Source organism: Chionomys nivalis, chromosome 18, assembly GCF_950005125.1.
Source record: "Chionomys nivalis chromosome 18, mChiNiv1.1, whole genome shotgun sequence".
Lineage (NCBI taxonomy): Eukaryota > Metazoa > Chordata > Mammalia > Rodentia > Cricetidae > Chionomys > Chionomys nivalis.
This window is the reverse complement of record NC_080103.1, coordinates 50,675,488-50,694,453: the sequence shown is the minus strand read 5'-3', so window position 1 is coordinate 50,694,453 and position 18,966 is coordinate 50,675,488. Positions and strand designations below refer to the sequence as shown.

Here is an 18,966-nt window from a genome sequence, read left to right as displayed (position 1 = left end):
AAAGTGAAATAAAATAGAAACCAACACAGTACACACGCCCTGCATCAATTCTTTTTTTTTAAACTTCATTTTATTTTCTCATGCATCAATTCTTAACCTAACTTGTTCTTAAAACCATCCTTGTTAGGAGTAGATGTGAAGAAAAGAACAAAGAAGAAATGTCAGATGACAAATGTCCAGTGTTAACAACCCAATCACAAGCAAATTAAAAGTCCATCTCTGTCTCAGCTGGAATCTCAGCCTGGCTGGCGGGGTGGAGGGGGAGGGGATCCTCCATGTTGTTCAGAACAAATGTATCAGAGACTAATCAAACTCTAATGCACACCTCAGGAGATTGCCTCTTTAGCCCAGGACTGGAAGGCTTGTGCTCCATCCAAGGGTCTGAACCTACCAGTTGTTTCCTGGGATAGCAATTGTTTTGTTAATGACAGACACCCCTGGGAAGACATTTCAGTTCAGTCTTTGCTCACCGAGGTGTCAAGGTGATCCGTTTGATAATCTCTCACAGTACGTTTTATTACCAACAAGAATGAATGAAGGGGCCAGAAGGAAAAAAGTTGAGCTGGGCGAAAAGACGAAGACAGCTGTGACTTCCAGACACAGCCTGAAACTATTTTGTCTGATCAACTGCAGCAGCTTTGTTTGAATTTATCAAAAGGCTGAAAAGAAAAAGGAGGGGGGTGGAGGAACTGATATGTGTGAGTTTGAAAGATTAATTCAACCAGAAGTCAACAGAGGACACGAGAAGGGCAAAGGGGCAAGAAAAATGCAGGGGGCGCTATCAGCAGCATGAATCACATTGGACCTGAGTCTCAATTCTTCTCAGGGCAGCTTCCGGGGCTTTTCATTTTTAATAAAATAAAAACCATAGCAGTCTTTGACACTTCTCGGGGACTTCCTAGATTGCCAGGACTTTGCGTACATTCTCGCCAAAACTCAGGAATTGCTCACCAACCCTATGTCTAGCTGGGGAAACTGAGTTTTTCAGAGGTCCAAGGGTCACCTACAAGCAACCACTGAGCTTATAAATTATTAAGCAATATTCTACCTTAGAGCATGAACTATTTCTCCGTCCCTGTGACAGCCCCTTCTTCCCTCTCACTCACCCTGTTCTTCCCAACAGTTGCTTCTCCCGCAGCCCACAGCTCATATCGAAGGCAAATTAAAAGCTGCCTACTACTCCAAACCATGCAATCAGCAAGATGGGGAGAGTCATTTGGCTGTCTTAACTTTGCAGATTATGTAATTAGTGTAGCAAAAAGGGGCTGAGACAGGGGAGTGTGAACTTGAGTCTAGGGCTCAGCTTCCCTGTGTATATTCAGCCTTTGCACAAACACCGGTTGTTCTCACGTTTCTTGGCAAGTTGACAAACACTGGGTTCTAACCTCAGTTGAAAGTTTATGATCCCTGAAAGGGCTCAGACTAAATGAGGCAGCAAACCTAAATTTCAGTCTCCCCTTGCCCAACACACACATGCACACGCGCACGCACACACGCACGCGCGCACACACACACACACGCACGCACGCACGCACATGCACAGACGCCTCTAATTGAAGCATATGCACCAGTCCCAGGCACGGCAGTGAAAGGGTTTATACACAGCTAGGATTCCCTGACAACACATTCAATCATGTTACTATCAAAAGTTTGTTTTGTTCCCATGGGAATTTACAACTGTGCAGACTTACAAAGACTATTCACAAGGCTGTTCCAATGACATCATCTGAAGAGATACAGACATCTCTCAAAACAAGCAAAGCAGCACAAAACCCAGAAACCAACTTTGGCTTAAAACCATGACTGTCTCATTTCATTGTTGGTAACCTCTCTTCGAACAGTATTATTAATGTTTGTTAGAAACCATTTTGGGCACGCTAAATGTCACATGCCTGTTATAGCATCTGTTTGGCAGGCAGAGGCAAGAAGATCACAAGTTCAAGGCCAGCCTCAGTAACCTAATTAGCTGCTCTCTCAAAATAAAATTGAAAAGGAGGGCCAGGGATACAGCTCACAGTGGTACAGCACTTGCCTCACAACCCTCAGTTCTGAAAAGGGAGCTATTTTGCGCATCATCAGTCCCTCTGGGGACTGTGACACTGTGATGTCACTGAGAGTTAACATCACAGCAAGAACCTGGGAATTAGGGTCAGCCATGTGGGTGGGTTCCAGCGTCCCTTCTTTCTAGACGTTGAGTTGGGGTATGCTTTTAAACTCCCTGATTCTCCCTTCCTCATGTGTAAAGTGAGTACTTATTCCAAAGGGCGGCCAGTGGGGGGGCGGGGGGGGTGAATCAGCTATGGGGCTTAAATCAAAGTGGAATGCATGGTGCACAGCTGGATTACAAGTTTTCCCACAAGCTTCCCTCAGGGTTGTAGCAATATATCCACACAGCCAGGGTTTAACGAGTACCTTTGTGTGCTCCTCCTTAAAAGCATCCTTTTCCCTTTCATTCTTAAAGAACTTATAGGAGTGGAGAGATGACTCGATGGATAAAAATGCTTGTCACACAAGTCTGGTGACCTGAGTACAGATCCCCAAATCCACATAAAACACTGAAGGCAGTGGTTTGCCTCTGTGATCCCTCACTCCTACAGATGGGAAACAGGGGTGCATAATCTTCCCGTAGCTCATGAGCCGCCAGAGGAAAGGTGCAGCACAGGAGCAGAAACGAGAGACCAAGCCTCCAAAAAAGTGGAAAGCATGCGAAGACTCTGGAAAGTGGTTCTCCGATCTACACAAGCATACAGAAGTGCACATGTATCTATATATATATATATACACACACACACACACGAAGTTATAGGTTAGTAGAGGTATCATTTATACAAAGATATATAGATACAAGTGTTTACCTTGGGGGCAATATATAAGGATAACTGATAGCTAATATTTATTGAATATTTTTATTGCATCAAACACTGCTTTATATGAATCAGTCTCTAACAATGACAACCTTAGTGCCATGGTACTAGTGTTCTGATAGCCTGGAGAAGGATATTATCCATATGGAGAAAAGAAACCATGAAGGGACGTCCAAAGTATAATATGCAAGTCAGACTTGGAATGGTGAGGAATAGACAGCCTTAGATATTTAACAGTCTGAGGGGAGATGCCTATTCCAGGTACTGAGAAGAGTCACATCCTTAGCCTGTTCAGAAAACACAGCTCAAAGAAGCTGCTGGTCTAGGAGGCAACTCTGAAAAGGCCTCATGTACATAACTGATGGAGGCCGTGTCGAGGACCCTGGATCCTTGCTCACCAAAGAACATGTGAATTGCTTCATAGCCCTAGTTATAAGACCACAGCAGTGGCTGGGCAGGTTAAACTAGAAAGGAGACTAACTGGATACAGAGTGTACAGCTTGGGGAGTGGAAATGGGGGTCAAGACCATGCACTGGTTCTCTTCTTTCCCTGCTAGTGGGTTTGGCAAATACTGATCTTTCTGGGAGGGAAAATAGAAGATCCAGCCTGCACGTGCAACCATCACTGTTTTCCAGAAAGTTCAGACACCTGACAGCCAAAACTACAGAGCAAAAGGAACATCTTGTATAAAACCCAATGAGCTAGGGAAAAGTTGTTTAAAAGAATTTAGTGACCATAGGGTAAACATTAGCTGAGTATAGACCACACGAAAACTCATCCTGGAATCCTCATACATCTCTGGGACTTATTTCACGCTGTATCTCATACAAGCACAGTGTCAATCACTAGCAAAGCATCATCTCCTATATGGAGATTAAATCCCCCCTCTTCATTTTTGCAGTGGGTGAAAAGATGGTAGGTATTGTTTATATGTTCAGCGTTCCTCACTCTCTCAAGATGTTTATTCTTCAGCTTGTTTCCCCACCTCTTACATGGGATGGGAGACACAGACCACAACGCATAAACCAATCTGTACTTAACTGTATATTCATGTTCAAGACCAAGGACAACAAAATGCTAGCCCAGCTCCAGTTAAGTGAATCAGTGTGAAAGGAACTCTTTTTAGGAGGTGGAATAAAAAAGGACATATTTCCAGGCAGTCTTTGCATCTCCAGAGACAGACTCTACAGAGGAAGACACCACGAAATAGAACAGGATCTCTGTTCCAATAGGAGGATTCCCTCTGCTTCTGATGATGCTCTCTACTTGAGTTATTAACATTTGAATGCATAGGTCTCTAAAGAGGGAAATGCCTGGAACGTGGCAGTGCGCACGAATTTCATCTTATGAGATATGCTTATGCAGGAGTCCAGAAGTTATTAAGCTCCACTTTGCTCCTTGAGGCTCTTTTCCATCTAAAATTGAGTGCTTCCTGTCTAGTCACCATTTGCCTTTTAGTTATTCGTGTCCACTCTGCACAGTGTCCCACCTCTCTCATGCTCATGTTAAACACTAGGTGTTCTGCCTAATGACTCCAACCTGGTTTCTCTGGCAAAGCTATGGGTTGGTGGTTCCTAAAGTTTCAGGACTCTGAGATGACATAGGAAAATTATCATTCTTGACCAAACTCAAAATTAAATATGTAAAGGACAAATTTGTTTTATTGCAGGTTGGAGGACTTTGTTGCTAGACCTCAGGGGTCTATTTTTCAAAAGAATGTTTTCTGCTCTTTGTTAGCTTTGAGCCTATATTATAGCTGTGATGCCAGGAAGGCAGAAGGAAAGCTCGTCTTGACACAGCACTACAAAAATACGAAGCAGCAAAAAAATAAACCTATTCTTATGTTAACTTCCATATTTAAAAATGACACATGTGTTCAATGGCTTGCCTTTGAGGCTAACCCCAGCCAGCTGGGACACAGGACAGACAGCACTAACATGCTGCCATAGAAAACATGGCCTTCACTGTGGCCTTAATGACCACAAAAGGACACTGTCATGAATGTAATTTGGAAGCAATCAGTCAACACAAAGAGGATTTGGGACAAACTGTTCCATGAAAGGTAGCATTACTTCATATGTGCATGTATGTGTGTATGCATGTATCCATGCATATGAATGTGGAGTGTAGAGAACAATGAGTGTTATTTTGTCTTCATTTCTAAAATTCATTTATTCTATGTGTCTCTTATGCCATGTATTTTAATTACATGAATTAATCCCATTCATTTCCCTGTCCCTTCACATATGCACTCCACCCCTGGAGAGTCCCAAAGAAAATAAAATTTAAGGGAAAACAAATAAAATTTTAAAAAACACTTAAAAATCTCGTTTTGGAAGTTGCAGTGTGACACAGTGAGTCAGTGTCCTTATATCTTTGCTTGCAGTATTTATTGCAAAGATTCTAACCTCTTGTACACCACTGGAGTTCAGCGAAACCCCCACCTCATGCCATGCAGCCAAACACACCAACCAGGAACCCAGATACCTGGCGGTTGGGCACTATAATCTCTGTGATGAGGCAGCAGGACCACCTTCATTTGAGAGAGGGTCTCTCATTCTCATGGAATTTGCTGATTAGGCCCAGGGAGTCCCAGAAATCCATCTGTCTTCCTGCCCAGTAGTGATAGAATTTGAAACACGCCAATGTCACCATGCCCAGCTCGTTACATGGGTTGTGCAGGTCAAACCCAAATTCTCATGCTTTCGCGGCAAACGCTTTACCAACTGCACTATCTCCAGTTTTTATTACTACACTTGTCTAACTGTGTGTGGGCGTGGGGGGGAATGGAGATAGCGGTCAAAGGATAACTAGTTAGTTCTCTCCTTCTACCATGTGGGTCCAAGGGATTGAATTTAGATTTGACTTGCTTTGCCTGCTGAGGTATCTCACTGACCTCATAGACTATTTTATTGAACTTACCAGAGTCTTAGCAGAAAGAAAAAAATGCTATTTTAACAAGAGATGCTTGATTTTTTTAAGGCTTGCTTTATCTTCTTCGTTTTAGTGTTTTGTCTGTATGTGTGTGCCTGGTACCCAAGAAAGTCAGAAGAGGGCATTGGATGCCCCAAAACTGGAGTTACAGATGGTTGTCTGTTGCTATGTGGGTGCTGGGAACTGAACCCATAAAGAGCAGCAAAGACTCTTAACCACTGAGATATCTCCATTTTTAAAAGAGCAATATCACCAGACGGTGGTGGCACAAGCCTTTAAGCCCAGCTTTTGGGGAGCAGAGGCAGGAAGATCTCTGAGTTCAAGGTCAGCCTGGTCTACAAAGTGAGTTCCAGGACAGCCATGGCAGTTATACAGAGAAACCGTCTTGAGAAACAAAAGCAATGTCGGAAAAAATGACATTAAATTTCAACGGAAGAGATCTGAATCAAACATAAAGCAGAGCTTCATAACCATATTTGTGGGAACTTTAAAGACAAGGATGAAGAGAAACACTAATCTCAGGGAGGTGGGACTTAAAAATACTTCAAATCCTGATGTGTGACACAAGCTGCGATTGCTCATGAGAAACCCCAGAAGGAAAAATCATTTCTTGAACGCATTAGGCTTCTGCAGTTTGCTCCACTACATGTTTCCCCTCTGACAAGGCTATTCCCAATGTCACCTCCCCCGAAAGATGCCTTCCCTGCCATTGACCCCAGCTGAGGTTCCTCCTGCCCTTTCTCTATCACTCTGTACTGTGTACACACATAGCTAAGTTCTTTGGCTCATGATACAAAATTGTGCCTATCCTCCGTATTGGCCTTCCTATGGGAAATACAACTTCTGAGCAGACCAGTTTGCATTATTGATCTTGGGGAAGGAAAGTGTCTGGAGCACAGTGTGCACATTCCTCACTGTAGGGCTGAAGACACGGGCACTGAGTGTGCAGAACAACTTCTTGGAACATATTTTGCACAGCCTGAGAAGTCACGCAAGGTTCATTCTGCGGCACCCTTGCCCTTCTGTCGCAATTTCTTTTACTCCTCTGATTTCTGCTGTTTTCCTAAAGATTACCAAATCTTAGTCCTGAAGTTTTGTGTAAGCTCTGGCAGCCCGTATTTAGCTGTCTGCTGAAGACTACATAACAGCTCAGCCATACCTCATACTTTCAGCATATTCCCAAACCCTGGCGTCACAGATTGACCCTATCTGTGGCTCATCATTGTGGATCAGAATTTCAGCCCTGAGTATCACACCTTGGCTCCACACTCATTTCACTGCTGACTAGGAGGCCAGTCTTTTCAGATGGCCAGCCCACTACTTTGTGCTTGGCTCTTCTCTTTTTAGCTTCTGCTCATGCAGTTCAATATATTTCTCCTGTCTAATGCAATAAAGACTGCTAAGAGACTTCTTCCAGGCTTTCAATCCAGCTTCCGCTTAAACTGCAAACAATACTCCTAATGTATTTGTCTGTTCAAAGAAACAGTGGCAAACAACCATACAATTTCTCCTTCTACACCTACATCCATCCCATAATCTTTTCCCATATATCCATCATCTCCTCCTCCCACACCAGATACAACACATACCTTTCATTCTTACATTCTTATCTACTCCATAGACCTGCCCTGTACTGCTGTCCTCATGGTCTTTTTTTTTTTTACAATGTTTAGAACATTTACTAAAGTACAAAATTGTTAGAATTAAGCTGAGTGGAAAGACATTTCCAAAAATCATTGATAACAATGTATTATAAATAACACAACAGCACAGAAAGGTCTCAGCATTCATGAAGAGAAACTATGTATGGAGACTTGCACTGGACCACATGTCACGATCGACCAGTTTTTTTTTTGTTTTTTTGTTTTTGTTTTTTTTTTTTTGGTTTTTTCGAGACAGGGTTTCTCTGTGGCTTTGGTTCCTGTCCTGGAACTAGCTCTGTAGACCAGGCTGGTCTCGAACTCACAGAGATCCGCCTGCCTCTGCCTCCCGAGTGCTGGGATTAAAGGCGTGCGCCACCACCGCCCGGCCACCATCGACCAGTTTTGCCTCCTCCTCAATCTCATGTTCGAAAGGCATCATACGAAGTCAGGATGCCATGTAACTGGCCTCTCTTCTCCCTGCTGCGTGTGCTGAGGTCATGGAGACACAGTCAAAATGACTTTCTATAGCTTCTGATGATGTTCAAAGGGGTATGAGTAATTTCTCATGGCTTAAAAATGCAAATCATAGGTTGAACACCATTGTCTACACTAGAATTATCCAGTTCTAGGTGGTAGAATTCTACCTACACAACTTTTGGATTCCACATAATTAGGCATAACAGAACTTATTGATTATACACTAAGCTAAAATGAGTATGTTTTCAAAAGTGCCCCTCTGCCTCTTTTCCTGTTTCCACTAGATATGAGGTAGCATGATGTTTCTGTACTTAAGGTCTTGATTGACCCAGGTTATTCAACCAGGAAGGTCCTCCATTCTGTCGACTTCTTTCTCCACCTATTAGTCTCCCATTCAGACTTGGGCGCCAGCAGTTTTTTTAAAATGCTTTTGAGAATTTCATACAATATGTTTTAATGTTTCTTCCCCCAAATCTTCCTAGTTCCTCCCTGCAACTCACCCAACTTCATACTCAAAAAAAAAAAGCTACTCCAATTTTGTTGGCCGCCCACTCCCAAATGTAAGGCCTGCCCTGGAGTGTAGTTGAGATACAGTGTCATGCTGGCGGGGGTGGGGGGACCACAGCTTCTCCAGCTCCTAGAACCTACAAACAAGTTTCCTGAGTAGGACTTTGTACCCACTCTCCCTTCTCTGTGGTAGAATATTTTCTGGCTTGTACAGAACTTGTGTTACAGTCTCTGAGTTCATACGTATATCAACTCTGTCATATCTGAAAAATGCTGTTTCCTTGGGGGAGTCATCCACCAGCTGTGGTTCTTACAATATTCCCATACCCTCTTCTGCATACATCTGACATCTTTGGGGGGGGCGGGGGTGTTGTCAAAGTCATCTCATTTAGGCCTGAGTGCTCCAAAGTCTCACTCTGTACACTGTCTAGTTGTGGGTCTGTTAGTTCCCATCCACTGCAAGAAGCAGCTTCTCTGATGGAGGCAGAGTGATGCTGTGCTCTACGGGCATAGCAATATGCCATTGGGAGTTACTTTGTCACTATATTCCTTTAGCAGGATAGTGGTGCTAGCAACCTTTCTTAAACTGCAGTTTACAGATTCCCCAAAGAGCCCAGAGAGAAAATTAAAGGAGACTCGTAAACTTAGAGAAAGTAGATATTAATTTTCACTATCTTCTAACAGAAATATTCCTACATTTTATTATGAACGTCGGTAACAAACTACAAAGATATTAGACATGTGTATGAGTTTGTAACACCTGGAACCACAGACACAACCGTTCTACACTACAGAGCCTACAGCCTTGCATCATCATTTATAGTCATCACTTCAAAAGTACAATTGTTGCAGCTCCTGACCTGTGGGGTGTTCGCTCTCTGCTCTTGTGTCCCCTCGGTCCCGCCGCCATGATAAATGCTAGCAGAGCCATGGCCGCGCATCTCGTGGGCACCGCAGCCTCTTGGAGTCTGGCAGCCTCCCGTCACCAGAACGGCTAGAATGGCCTTAGTCTTGAGTTGTTTCAAGAAGGCAATTAAGGATGCAGCTGTGGGTACCGATTTGGGTACTACTAAATCAGTAATGTGGCAGTTACGGAAGGCCAACAAGCAAAGGTACTGAAGAATGATCAAGGTGCCAGAACTATGCCTTCTTGTTGTGGCCTTTAGATGGAGAAAAACTTTTGTTGGCACGCCAGCAAAACAGGCTGTCAAGAACCCAAACACCACCTTCTGTGCTACTAAGCGTTAAGACTGAACATCGCTATGATTACCCCCGAAGTACAGAAATATGCTAAGACTCTTCCATTTAAAATTGTCTGTGCTTCTAATGGTGATGCCTGGGTTGAGGCTCATGGGAAACTCTTGTCCTAGTCAGATTGACGCATTGGTATTGATGGAGATGAAACAGGCTGTGGAAAAAGTACTTGGGTCACACAGCAAAAAACGCTGTGATCCTGCTTAATTCAATGAGTCAGAGCGATGGCCACTAAGAATACCGGACCGATAGCTGGGCTAAATGTACTTCGAGTAATTGGCGAACCTCAGCCCTGGCCTATGGTGAACAAATCTGAAAAAGTTTTTGTAGCATATACTTAGGTGGTAGAACCTTTGGTATTTCTATCCTGGAAATTCAGAAAGGAGTGTTTGAGGTGAAATCCAAAGGGGATGCTTTCTTAGGCGGTGACGTTTGACCAGGCATTGTGATGGCACATTATCAAGGAGTTCAAGGAGGAGATGGGTTGATTTACCAGACAACGCAGCACTTCAAAGGGTTCAGGAAGCTGCTGAGAAGGCTAAGCATGAACTCTCCTCATCTGTGCAGTTTGAAATCAACTCGCCATTTCTTACAATGATTGCTTCTGGACCCAAACATTTGAATATGAAGCTAACCCGAGCTCAGTTTGAAGGCATGCTTTCCAAGCAACCTCTTGGCTGGCCTGTATTTTTGATGATTGTTCTTTTCATCCATTGTTCTTTTCATCCATTCTGGATTTTTTTTTAAAAAAAAAAAAATCCTAAAAGCAAAGAATATATATAATTCTTAGTATTTAAAATCATAATACAGAAGTATACTTCACTATAATAACTTTTATATTTTAACTGGTATGTTTCCATTATAACCTTTTATTATTTCATTCACTTAAATTATGATTCTAAGAGGCCAATAGACAATAAAGTTGAAGGTGTCTGTCTAGCTTTTTTTACCTCAAGAAGGTTTCCCAGATCACCTTACGTGCCCATCACACAGAATACATATCTCCTTCTACCCTGAACCATCAACCAGCTGAAACTTTTCCAGAGGCCCTCAACACCCTGCTTTTCTTCTTTACATATTCTTTAGTTCTCTAACTGGGCCTTAGGATCATCTGTTCTCTATTTTTAGTCCCCTGTAGTGCTGATTCCATGATAGGTGATGAACCCAAGTTGTGCTGAACACATCCCTTTTTCAAGAAACATTTGAAGCTGTTGGCATTCAAATTGAGAAAACTGATGTGTTGCTGGTGTATTCTGGTCAGCCAAGTGACCTTGTAAACTTGTACAATGTTGCTGGTGTAGTCCGGTCATTGAAGTGACCTCGTGAACTTGTACAAACTGAACTGTTCTGTTCTCTTATCTGATTTCTGTTTCAAACCAACACCGGAAAACATGGACAAGGACAGAAGACAGGACTCAAAGTCTCTCTTTAGGGCAATGAATTATACACATTTGTTTATGTATATATATTCATATATGCATGTTGTATAATACACACAGTATATGGGATTTTCTTATAGTTCTTTCACACAAATAATGTTCAAACCCAGATCATTTAAACTACTAATAAAACATTTGGAATACTTACCATTAAACAACTATGCTTCAGGGTCAAAAAATATTTGTGGAACAATGATTTTTATTGCTATTTGCTGTTGTGTAGCATAAGGTCTTTGTGTGGGAATATAAACTAGTTCCTCCCAATGAAGACATTTAATGTTCAGTGATACCCAAGTCCATCACCTTAATGGTGCAGTATAAAGAAATAATGCACCATAACAGTCATGGGATACTCATCTCTGAGTAATTAACCGAGATTGATAGAAATACCAGAGAAACACCTTTTTGACAAGTTGTAAATAATCTTTTTTTAAAAAAAAAATACTGTAAAAGATCCCAACTTAATCAAAATGTGATTATAAATATAAAAACAAGTAATTGAGATTTGGTATTTGAATTTATTCCTAACTGCCTAAGACATAATAAATGTCCCAAAAAATCTGCTAGGAATGTCCCTCTGCATGCTAATGTTTTATTAAAATTTTATAGTTTTCAGCAATTTGTGCAAACTCCCCACTCTTTTAGGTGGGGTGATTCTGGTGTGTACCTGCACTGCAGTTAATTATTTTAATGATAAGGGAACTACTGTATTAGTAATAATAAACACCCATGTGTATAATGTCTCAATGTTTAAACTGCCAATGTTTTCAAGTAATTCCTTTAATACTGTGAGGAAGACAGGACAGCTTTAATACCAAATATATAAGCAAAGGAAACAGGTCTCATGGATGTAAAGCAGTTTGCCCAGGTTTCCATAGCCAAGGAATAACACAATCAAAGCACAGTCATGTCAGCCATGTGCAAATGTGTTCCTGTTTCACCCAGGGAAGCAGAGGTCAAATCTCTCCGTTTTATCAATTACTTTGACCATGGGTATGACAGCCCAGGTGTGCAGGACACTCCTGATCATTTGCTCATTAATTTATAGTATCTTATATTTGTCAAAATAAAAGTCAGATGTCTGGGCCTCTTAAGTGCTAGAGGAAGCAAATTTCACATTTGGAGATATTACTCTGATTTATATTCCAAGAAGCATACCGGATACAGCTCACAGGACAAGACTCAGCAGCCCAACTCACGACACAAGCAGTCTTGTCACTTGGGACGCACAACGCGTCCTAAGGCATAGGACTTACAGCATAAGACACCTTGTAGACACAAAGTCTCATTGTGAGAATAGGGATGAGTGATCCTGGATGTATGGCTTGAATCTAAAAATATCCTTCAAAAGCTCATCTGTGGAAGTCTTGATGTCCAATGCAGGGGGATTGTGAGGTGAAGCATTTGGGAAATGGTTAGCTTGTGAGGCCAGCCTCATGAATGGATTAACTGATTAACAGAAACTGGTGTGGGGTTGGGAGACAGCAGACACTTTAGGGAGTGAGGCACTGGGAGTAGGTCACTGGAGACAGAGCAGTAAGGTTGCCATTGAAGGGCGCATTTTGTCTACAGCCCCTTCCTCTTTCCCTGTCTGCCATGAGGAAAGTAGGTTTTTCTAGCACATACTCCCTTGACGTGACAACCATGGGCCCAGAGAAAAAGGAGCCAAAAGACATGGACTGAAAGTAGGAGGCAAAAATCACTATCCTCTGTGGCATAAAAAGCCCAGACAAACATTGGGGTTCAAGCTAAAGATCAGAAAAGCAAAGCATCCAACCACTAGAGAGAGACGTTTTACCTCTACCAAATCTTCAGACAAAAAGAGAAAGATTCCTGTCCCATGAATCCTCAGACTCCAACACCACACTGAGTTCCTGTCTCTTCCCTTTATAGTCCTCTCTCCGCCCAGCCATATCACTCCTGTCTCCACCTCCCTAGTGCTGGGATTAAAAACATGGGATCACCTTTGTGTGAGCTGTTTCTCTTTCAGACAGATTCAATCTTGTGTAGACCAGACTGGTCTTGAACTCAGACTCGTCTGCCTCTGTCTCCCAAGTCCTGGAATTAAAGGTGTGTGCCATCAACTCACTGGTCCTTTGATCTTCAGGAAAGCTTTATTAAACAATATATCACTATAATCCTCCTTGAAGTTGAGCCTCTCAGCATTCTGCCAGTGACAGAAAGCTAAACTTTGGACTGCGGTAGGATGGAGGTCCCAACACAGAAACAGAAGGTGCTATCAGGATTACCCCTGCAGCTGGATACTACCCAGCCTCATGGTTAGCAAAGGAAGAAGCTTTGTTCCTTCCACTGACCTACCCAAGAAGTCTCACCTGGAAAATTTTAAGACTTCCAGGAAAGTGGATCTGAGCATCTCAGGCAGTGCACTCTGGGGGATATTTTAGATGCTCCTGTCACCCCTTCACTTCAGGCCTATAGACATGTTCTCCAACTGCCAGGCACTCACATCTCAGTTTGTCCCTTGGGATACTACCCTCAGTGAAGGGATGCCATCTCTTTCAATGCCATGCTCCATTCGAAGGGCACTGTGCATGAAGGATTTATAGCTACAAGGTGGCAGAGGTTTACTGCCCTTGGCCAGGGCTCCAGAGCTCCTGAGGACTGGAGTGTCTCTTGTGACTAATATAGAGCTCCTCTGCCCCAATCTGTATTCTTCTCTCCCCTCCAGTTGTTGATCCAGGAATAGTCCCCCAGCAAACCTTCTGCATGCTAAACTCAGAATTTTCTTCCCAGGGATTCAGACCTGTAACAGCTGTACTAAGAGTCAGCAATCTTTCCTTGATACACTCTCTAACAGAGGACTTTATCACATGAGATTTGAGGACAGTTTTGAAAAGCAAAATTCACATAGCTGCCTTGGTGTTCAGCCCACAATTTAAGAATTTAAACTTCCCAGTTGTCTTTGAAAAGTTTGGTGTAAAGGTCACTAGGCCACATCAATAGATGAATTTTTTGAGCAACTGTTTCATTACTTTATGAGCTTATTTTTCCCCATTCTAAGAAAACATTCTCACCTTTTTACACTCCTCTCCTCTCATAAAACCTATTCTTCCATGCAGGCTTCTCTCTTTCTACTGAGAAGTCTTTACTATAAACTTAAAGAGTTTTGCCCATTTTGACAATAAAGCCTTCTATGTTGATATAGAAAGAAGCCGGACCAGGAATGGTGATGGGGGTGGTTCTTGTATTTTATCTGTTGCTTTCATTGGTTAACTAATAAAGAAAACTGCCTTAGCCCATTTGATAGGCCAAACCTTAGGTGGGTGGAGTAAACAGAAGAGAATGCTGGGAGAAAGAAGCCGAGTCAGGAGTCGCCATGATTCTCCCACTCCAGACAGACGCAGGTTAAGATCTTTCCTGGTAAGCCAGCTCGTGGTACTACACAGAATATTAGAAATGGGTTAGATCAATATGTAAGAGCTAGCCAATAAGAGGCTGGAGCTAATGGGCCAGGCAGTGATTAAAAGAATACAGTTTCCGTGTAATTATTTGGGGGCATAAGCTAGCCATGCGGGCGGCCGGGTGCCGGGGACGCAGCCCCGCCGCTTATATTACAACAGAGTGGCACCCAACGTGCTAATGAACTCCACATAAAACCTGAGAGGGCTTAAAAAGGAGAGAGAGAGAATTTAAGACAGCTTTTTGCTGTTTGTGGGTTGCGAGCGGCAAAGAAATTGTCCTGATTCAGCAGCAGGAAAAAACTGGCTGTTTTAAAATGCCGGCTTTCTGGGCTGTGCCGCCATCGCGATCTCTGTCTGGCTCCGGCGGGAGACAGAGCTTTTGAATGGAGCATTTGGAGTAAAGTGCTATGGCTTGCTTGATGGCAGTGTGGACTGCTGTGTGCCTGGAACAATGTGCAAGGATCAGAGGCGCGAGCGGCTCCGCCATGTTGGACTGGGCGGGGCAAGCAGGCAGTACCTGTTTTTGACCTAGGAATGTCACAGCTTAGATTCTTAAGCGCTTAGCGATTTAAAAGCACAAAACAAACTGCTCCTGGATAGTAAAGAAATTACAGATTCACAATAGAACTGATTCAGACACTGTTGGATGAATATACGTAGGCTTGAGAGAGAGAAAAAATATATATAAAGAATAAAGTTAATGTCTTAAAAAAAAAGGGTAAAGTCCTTAAAGAGACAGAGTACAGATAGTTATAGATTAAAAGAAATAAAGAAAAATAAGCCACGTAAAAATGGAAAATTCACGGAGAGTCTGGATTCTTTGTATTATTGTGTTTTCTTTAAAACTTTTGACTGTAAAGGAGCTAAGTACAGAGAGACATTTCATTATATGGGCTGCCAAGCTAAACCAGAATGGATACAAGGATATTATGATTTCAGAATATGGGTCTAAGGATATGATGCTTTGGAGAGGGTCTTCTTTTGTTTTCACAGAGGATGAGACTCTGTGGATTGCGTCTATACCAATATGGTATGATAGACCACGCCCTCCTGAAAGGTTGCTGTGAACACCTTCAGAAAATTATTTCACTCAACTGCCGACTGAGATGACCCTGGCACACAGGTTACACCATGAAAGACCTAATTAACGACGCCCCCATTCAGCAGGAAGCAGTTTGGAGAGAAATAACTGCGCCCATATTCCCAAATATTGTTTATAAATGTTCTTTTACATTTAAAGGGGGATATGATATAGATATGAATAATTTGCTTTGGTGTGGATTTGAAGGTCAATTTTGTTATATGTATATGCATATTTCTAATCTTGATTAAGGTATTGTGATTGTATAGTTCATTTAAAAATGTAATGTATATAGGTTGTTAATGGATAATCATCAATAATTGTCAAGCTTTTAGTCATGTTAGTTAGATTTTCTAGATGTGCATAGATATATTTCAGCTAGATAGGCATTCTTCATATCTTTCAAAGACTGCAGAATATGGCATTTAATGTTTTAATAACTTAGGGCTTTTCATGACAATGAGACACATCTGCTCCTGGCAGCACCAATCTACTTCAAGAGGAAGATGGGCATCGAAGAGGCTCCTTATGGAGTTTGATAGCCATTTGGGCAAGAAACTGCTCTTGCCTGGACTGTTGCATAAACTGGACACAGAGAACCCGCAGAAAGAGGACTGCTGAACTTGCCTAAAGGTGAGATGGATTTTCGGGGTTCCTGACTCATGAAAGAGTCTGCAAGACATTCTGCAGGACACAGCAAAAAGTGACTGAACTGTCTTTGGAATTTCCTGCTTCATGGAAATGTCTGCTGAAAACTATGGGCCTGTAGGCCGAAGATGGATGCCCCAACGGTACAGAAGAACTTTGAGTGACTGTCCAGGCAGCGAGATGTCTCTGTCATTTCTAGAATTTTGGATCTCTTGTTTACTTAGGTAATATTATATCCTTCTGGAGTCTTTGATGGAGTTGAAGAATGGATAGATAGTTATAGTTTTCCTTAGTTATGATAAGAGATAAAATAGATATAAATATTGTAACTGTAATTCTTGCTTGATAACTGTTTTGCTATATGTAATCTTACTATGTTAAAGTGAAAGCCTTTCTTTTTTGTTTAAACAGAAAAAGGGGAAATGATGGGGGTGGTTCTTGTATTTTATCTGTTGCTTTCATTGGTTAACTAATAAAGAAAACTGCCTTAGCCCATTTGATAGGCCAAACCTTAGGTGGGTGGAGTAAACAGAAGAGAATGCTGGGAGAAAGAAGCCGAGTCAGGAGTCGCCATGATTCTCCCACTCCAGACAGACGCAGGTTAAGATCTTTCCTGGTAAGCCAGCTCGTGGTACTACACAGAATATTAGAAATGGGTTAGATCAATATGTAAGAGCTAGCCAATAAGAGGCTGGAGCTAATGGGCCAGGCAGTGATTAAAAGAATACAGTTTCCGTGTAATTATTTGGGGGCATAAGCTAGCCATGCGGGCGGCCGGGTGCCGGGGACGCAGCCCTGCCGCTCTTATTACAACAGAATGGAGATCTAGTTCTAGCTTTGTTTCTGTGACTTTGTGTAATTTTTATTTTTGTTAGTTTATTTACTTAAAAAAAAGACTATGGAATACTTAGTGTTTCAGAAATTGCATTTAGTGTGAGTATAAAACATGAACAAGACAAACATCCGCCCTTGTGCAGCTTAAACCTACTACAAAGCCGACATTGCATCAGTGACATAATTCTTTGAGCACCAGGTTTTCTGAAGCAGCAGCCAGGGTTCTCTGAACATGTGTAACAGATAACCTTTACATTGTCTGGGATGCCTGGGGTGCCTCAAAGATCCGGCAATTAAGTGCAGCTTAGGGGGCCGGAGACACAGCTCCGGCACCTAGTTCCCTGCCCTACACAAACTGACCTCCACAGCAAGGTATGCGATCTCAGCACTTGGAGGTGGGGGAAGACAAATCTGGGCTCACGGAGAGTTCGAGGACAGCCTAGGCAATTGGAGAGCCTATCTCAAAAGCAAGTGAAATGACAGAATTAGCAAGATGGAAAAGAAAAGATTGAGACAGAAAAACTTCATACTTTAAAAGTCTGCAAAAGGAGGATGCTTCCTCGCCACATTCGCGGGACTGGGTAAAGGCTACATGGCAAGAGCAATGGCGGCTGAGGAGGGAGGGAAGCCACTCAAGTGTCATGTGAATCAGAGCAATGGTTTAACGCGTCACACTGCAATGAGAAAACACATTTCAGGGTTTCAGGCAGGTGAAAACATGGGCTGGCTCCTCCCACTCCAAAATGACATTATCACCACCTGTTTACTGTAACACCTACGGAAAAATAAGATAATGACCATGAATGTGCTTAAAAATATGACATGCACAACCCCATTGGTTCACTACCCAAATAAAACTGATTATAGAATTCACCGCCTGACCAAAAAATTAAAATGAAACAAGCTTCTAAAACAGCGCCGTCATTGTAGCAGGTGAATGCCTTCTCGAAATGTTTCCACTGTCCCCGCACTTTTTCGGTCTGCTCAAGTCCAGAAGCAACTGCTACGTGATTGCAATCACCGTCCTGTATATTCCCAGCAAGCCACTGGGTGACGCAGGAGCCGCTGCCTACAACAGTGTAGATCACAGCAGTGGGCAATCTCCTTTTCAGCCACCGCACAATATTGAAGAGTATCACAGAAGTCATCTCCATGAAATCCTGACAAAAGTTTTTCTAAGGCACAGGGGAAAAGACTTCAACAGAAGTAGGTTTAGATTTTAAGAACAAAGCAAAAAGAAATACGGAAATGAAGACGTGTGTTTTGAGGATGGGTGTGCAGCCAAGTTTCACAGAATAAAACCTCTCATTGCAAATGTCCTTTAAATTAACCTTTAGTCAGTGATCTAGCATGCAGGAGACATTCTCTTTTCCTTTTAATTCTGTATTGTAGGCTAAGAGCCATTTTAAAATTTAAATCTTGTTTTTTAAATCCTAATTCTTTGTGTGTTAGCTTTATAACAATGGATAGAAAAAAATGCAAAGTTACAATGGTTCATATGTCCTACTTAACAACGCTTCTCTCGATCACCTCAGTACATCCACATAAAATATGTACAACCCATTGCACATATGTGTAGACATTACTGATATTAAACAAAACTTGAAAATATTCTGGAAATGGAGTTTAGGGCTGGTTTTCTTTGAAACTTGGTATAAAATACACTTTAAAAGATTGGGGAACTTACTTTCACACAGAGCACTTACTGAAACATGCATTTTTAGTGCCAGGGCAGAGCAGACAGCTTCGATTAGGAAAGCTAGGGGATATTTCATTTGATTGCTCTAAAAGATGAAAAGAGAAGAAAGACAGAGGATGAAACAATTTCAGGTACTTTCAATGCATTTATCAAATAAGAATGA

General features: G+C 42.2%; 1 pseudogene; it reads left to right on the top strand.

The window, feature by feature from the left end:
• Positions 1 to 9,334: 9,334 nt before the first annotated feature.
• Positions 9,335 to 10,427, top strand: LOC130889368 (stress-70 protein, mitochondrial-like; annotated as a pseudogene).
• Positions 10,428 to 18,966: the final 8,539 nt, after the last annotated feature.